Source organism: Notothenia coriiceps, unplaced genomic scaffold, assembly GCF_000735185.1.
Source record: "Notothenia coriiceps isolate Sejong01 unplaced genomic scaffold, NC01 NC01_scaffold00032168, whole genome shotgun sequence".
In the NCBI taxonomy this organism is placed as follows: Eukaryota; Metazoa; Chordata; class Actinopteri; order Perciformes; family Nototheniidae; genus Notothenia; species Notothenia coriiceps.
In genome coordinates, this window is record NW_011364869.1 from 15,554 (window position 1) to 20,869 (window position 5,316).

Sequence of the window (5,316 nt, forward strand, 5' to 3'; positions counted from 1 at the left end):
GGTTGGTTGGGGCGCAGGGAGGAGAAGAAGGAAAAGGAGGCGGAGGCGGTGAGCAAGTTCACATACTGCCTCGTGCTCCAGGACACTATCGTCTGGGCGCACTGTAATTATCTACCATGACTCTACAGAGGGGACAGTGTGTACAGATAGTTGGGGCATTTTTATGAGTTGCACATGGAGGACTGCTTTCAAAATGATTTTTTCTTTTTTAAATAGAAAGATTTTGACATGAAATGCTAAATATTTGTGGAATAATTCAATCCAAAGTCCCTTTTCATACAGCAGTTTAAAATCTACATTATCAACCATGGCAACAATCTACCGACCCACAATAAATTCATTATTTGAGCTCTCGAAATGTTCCCGGGGTTTTCTATGTTCTCGATCACATTCCAGTGCAGTGTTGCCTGAAGCCTAGAAGCCAACAGTTATTGATAGTTGGCTCTCTACCCCATTGGACTGCACCAAATAACAAATCAAACAGCACTGCAGAGCGAGCTGGGTGTATTGATGTCTGGATTAGCTGGACCTCCACAGCAAAACCTGATTAGTACTTCAGATGTATTAGATTTAAAACCGGTGCAAAAACTGTAGCTAGTTCTCATGTTAGTATGAGCCCCTAGTGGGCTTAAAATAAAATGTGTTAAGGGGAAAATGTGGAATTAATTGGTGTTGAATGAGAGCGCATCTCTTTTGTCCATCACTGAAAATACATCTATCAGACCTTTTATAACACAATGTTTCAAATGTACTATATATTGTTTTACACCTATGAATGTTATATTATTACTATTTTGTCATGTTAAATTTGAATTGTAAGTTAAATAGAATAGCAACTTTTGCCTGTAGCCCTACATAGAGTCAGTCGATTATTTTCCTTTTTTCTTTGTCAGGTCAGTCGTTGTACTTACCTCTTCGAGAGGAATGAGAGATGATGTCCTTCTTGAGAAAGATGGGTGACACCGCAGGGAAAGCTAGAAGGTTGTACAGTTATCTCCAGGCTGTTTATGATGCGAAACCATACAACCAACTACCTCAAACTGCAGAGCACCAGAGTGACGGAGTCTCTTCTCTTCCATGCAGAGTCTTCTTTACCTTTAACACTGTCTGTCTTTGTCTTTTCCTGTCAGCTGGGTCGTTTCATTGATAAGCTCATTTATTTATATCAGACTAACACGTTTTATAAAGACAAGACAAAAATGGGTCTGCTGCTACATGATTAAAGCTTAATATTGTGATACTATTGGAAAGTAAAGATAATATGAGCTGAGGGTGGATAAATAACTGCACAATATGATTTTCGGTAGACTTGTCTCCCTCTTGTGGGTAGACGCAGTACGTGGCCCACCTCCAGCCCCCACTAGAGGCCATGGCAGACCTTCACTGTCTCTGAATACAAAGACAAGCACTTAACCTGCAGTTGCAAACTGTAGGCGTCTGCCTGACCTACTTCTGCAAGTGGAGCTGGAGGAATCTTCCATATCCTCACAGACTCGATTCAGCACTACTGAGCACACTTCATTGTCTTTCTGAGGTTAAAGTCGAATACTCCTTTTCTGTTTTCATTTCATCAAACCAATAGTTAAATTCCAGTCCTGTCATAGTACCTGAAGGAATCTGATATTAGCGTGCACACCTACAGCTGGTTGAAGAAACAACATTTCTTCTTTTTACTTGTCTACGGTAGTATATTATTCAAGATGTTTTGGCAATTTTTTTCTTAGGATTAACACATTAAGGCTGCAACTGACATTTATTTTCATTACCCATAAATATGCTGTGCAACTGTTTTCTTGTTTTTCTAAGTGGCATTTGATGGGTTTTGATTGATAATGATAGTGGGGAGTAAAAGGGAATGGTTGGAAAGGAAGTAGTAAATGACATTCAGCTTACAGTTTCGGCCAGTCGGGGACCAACTGGAGAACCGCTGCTCATGGCATTAGTGCCTATGTGGTATGCGCTCTAACCACTTGGCTATCAGGTTGCCCTCAATGGGGAGTTTTTATTTTTGTTAAATGTTCTGGAGATGTACAACTTGAGTAATGGACTTCTCATTGTAGCTCTGCAATGCATGTTATGCCATTTTTTATGCTTTTTAATTAATTTCTCTCACTGTACTGTGGATATGTATCTTTATTCATAATGTGATAATATTGTTTTCTCTAAACGTTTGATTATCTTTTATCTCTTTTTTAAAAATGATTCCCTGTTCAATTGAAGTATTCAGACCTTAACCTGAGTCCCTTTGTGCTCATCTCTCTATCGAATGTGACACAAAGGTACAAATATTCTTTGAAAAGCTATGGTACTTAAAAAGGCAAAACTGACTTTGTGGGGGAGGATTATCATCAAGTGTTACCTAATAAGATAGCGGGAGTAGTGAACAACACGTCACTGACCTCAAGTCCTAACATTAACATGGGCAAACCGTGCCACAGATGTGAAGCACCCTACAGAGGCCAGATAATGACCTCTGTAGAAATGGCCATTCCTCCTTTCAGCCTAATGTTAGTGAGTGCATTAATGAATGTGAGGGACTCTTACCTTGAAACGTAACATATTATCACAGTAAGTTCAGGTAGCTGTAGTCTTTTATTGTCATTAAGTGACGTTAGGGTTTGCTGATTTGTTTATGTACTTTTACCCTCATCAGAATTCCAGAAATGGTGTAATATATCTCAACACATTAAGAAATGATAAGCTTATTTTCAATGTTTAATAAGGTACGTTCTGAGTAGCACATACCTTGGCACAATTTAGAGCTGTTCTCCGTATCACAAATAGGATCTAATGGGTGAGTAATTGGATGACAATTTTGATTAACAGCACTATCCAGTCAATCTCTCTCCATAAATATAAAAAAGGCGCTCCCACACATTGGACTTCTAGCTGAGGTGATCTCCTGCAAAAGCAGCAAATTGGCCGTTGTTAACAGTCAATGGCTGTGTTTTGAAGCTTCTCCTGTGAGCCTCAAGGACTCATTGATTACTTGATAGCTGCTGTGCAGCTCTGTTGCTTGGCCTCCTTTTCAGTTTGGTCGATGCACCACAAATACAACCTTGAAGTCTTGGATGACTGGGAGACAGAGCTGGATTCAAACACAAATGTTTTAGATCCCTGAAACCTCAAAGGTTAGCTCACTATATCCTGCCAGGAACACAGATGCATTTTATTATGTACTGCATATGGTACGGTATGGCAACACTGTAGGCTTAATAGAGACATATTGGTTTTTTTTATTGGCCAGCTTCCAAACGCAAACCCATTCACCTCGCCTCTCTCCACTGCCCTCTGCCAGGCTAAAAGCCCACCCTCTGCCTACCCTTCATTTTCTTTCTTTGGCCGTCTCTTATTTGTTCTCGATCACTGAGCATTTCAGCCCTCAAAATCTCCTGAAACTTCTTTCTTTTTTTCCCCCTCAGACAATCTTTCTGTTCCTAATAAGTCTCCCCCTCTTGATCCCCTTGATTCTGCTCCACCCTTTTTTAAACCTCTCTCACCGCCTCATTTGCAGTCGGATCACGCATGAATGCGGCATGGTTGTGCCAATGCCAGCCCTTTGCCAATCTGCCTGGGTGTGTTTGTGTGCCAGTGGAGTCTGGTGGGAAGCCCCTGCATTGGAGGCCAGGGTGCTGCATTAGCCCAAACCCCGGCTGGTGTCGGGTCAGGTGAAGCTTTGTGCGGATTACAATTTGGCCTCTTGAGAGAGCATCAACAAATTAATCATGTTGAGCAAAAGTATATTTTGGTAGGCCTGAATCATCAAAATATGAATGAAGCCAAAAAAAACACATGGTGTGCTCTGATGCAGTACCAATAATCACAAAGATATCTAAACACTGATGTTATTTTCAACAAAGATGTTCTAGAGGGCCAAAAGAAGATAAAGCTTGGTAATAAGTGCACCTGAATTAGGGCTGCACGATATATCGTGTCTTGACGATAAACGCGTTATGCGCATGCAAGATATTCACATCGCAGGACGTGTGATATTAAGCAAATGAACTCAAACACGTCATGTTACAATTCTTTTGCTGCTTGCTACAAAAGGAAAACTTGCGCGGCTCTCTTGTCAGGGGTACTTGAGTGAGTGACATGCAGGCTCTGCATGCACAGCAAACCACCAATCACAATCTTTCTTGATCAGATCACAGCAGGATAACCGAGCTAGCTCAGCTTGTTGCTCTGATAACTTAAGATCCAGAAGTCCGAGACTAAAATCCTTCATCCGGTTAAATATTGTTAAAAAAATACCAATTGTATAGCATTAAAGTTCAAGAAAGGATGGTTTGCGGAGAAAAAAAAAGATATTTTCTTAAATTCCTGTATTTTTTCATATCGCAATATATATCGCAGGGGGGAAAATATCGCAATGTCAGTTTTTTCCAATATCGTGCAGCCCTAACCTGAATAATGAGAAAAACAGTATTATGCCAAGCAGGTTTATTTTTCCAAGGAAATTAGCCCTTTTGTTAGTGAATTAGAAGTGGCTTATCGAATTAAAGATTTAACATCAGGCTCATAAAAGTGTTTATATGAATACATTTATCGGTAATAATATTTTTTGTAATAATGACTCTAATGATGGCATATGGATTATCACGAGCATGATCAAAATGTTGTAATCCTGCCTTGCAACAGCTGAGACAAAAATAAATTTAAAATCTAATATCTTTGCTGCATATTTCACCTTAACTTAATGTTAAATATATGGCCATTTTCATGTTATGAACCTATAAATCTCAGTCTGCATTTCAAAAATAGGCGTACAATCTTTCAAAATGTAGAATAAATACATGGAGTCTGTGACCAACAATGGACTGGTAGAGAGGAGAGTCTCAAATAGCACCATGTGGTTGCATGAGAAATGTAGCAAAAAAAGAAAGAATCCATCGACCAACCGGAGAGATAATTATTGAGAGAACATAATTGAAGTCAAGCCCACATCTGCCTAGCGACAAGACATTTTGGTTAATTAAAGCAAAATCCTTTCTTGGCAAAAAAAGAAAAAACGTTCAGGCTCTGCCCAGTTATAGGACAAAACAAAGATTTCAGGTGACTCTCCACCACACATCCTCTTTGAGAAGTGACGCACAGAGACTACAGCGCCACCCAAACAATGTAGGGGCACGGAGGAGCAGAATCTGCCCAGTGACAGCCAACAAACTGTTCACCGCAGCTATGAATCTTCTGGAAAGTGCCAGCTCAACAGGAATGCCGGCGTCAGACAGCGGTTTCCAAACTCTGGGCCGAGGACCGCTGATAGACCGTTTGTTTTTAAAGAATGCCACACACTGTTTAGGAAATCATAAAATG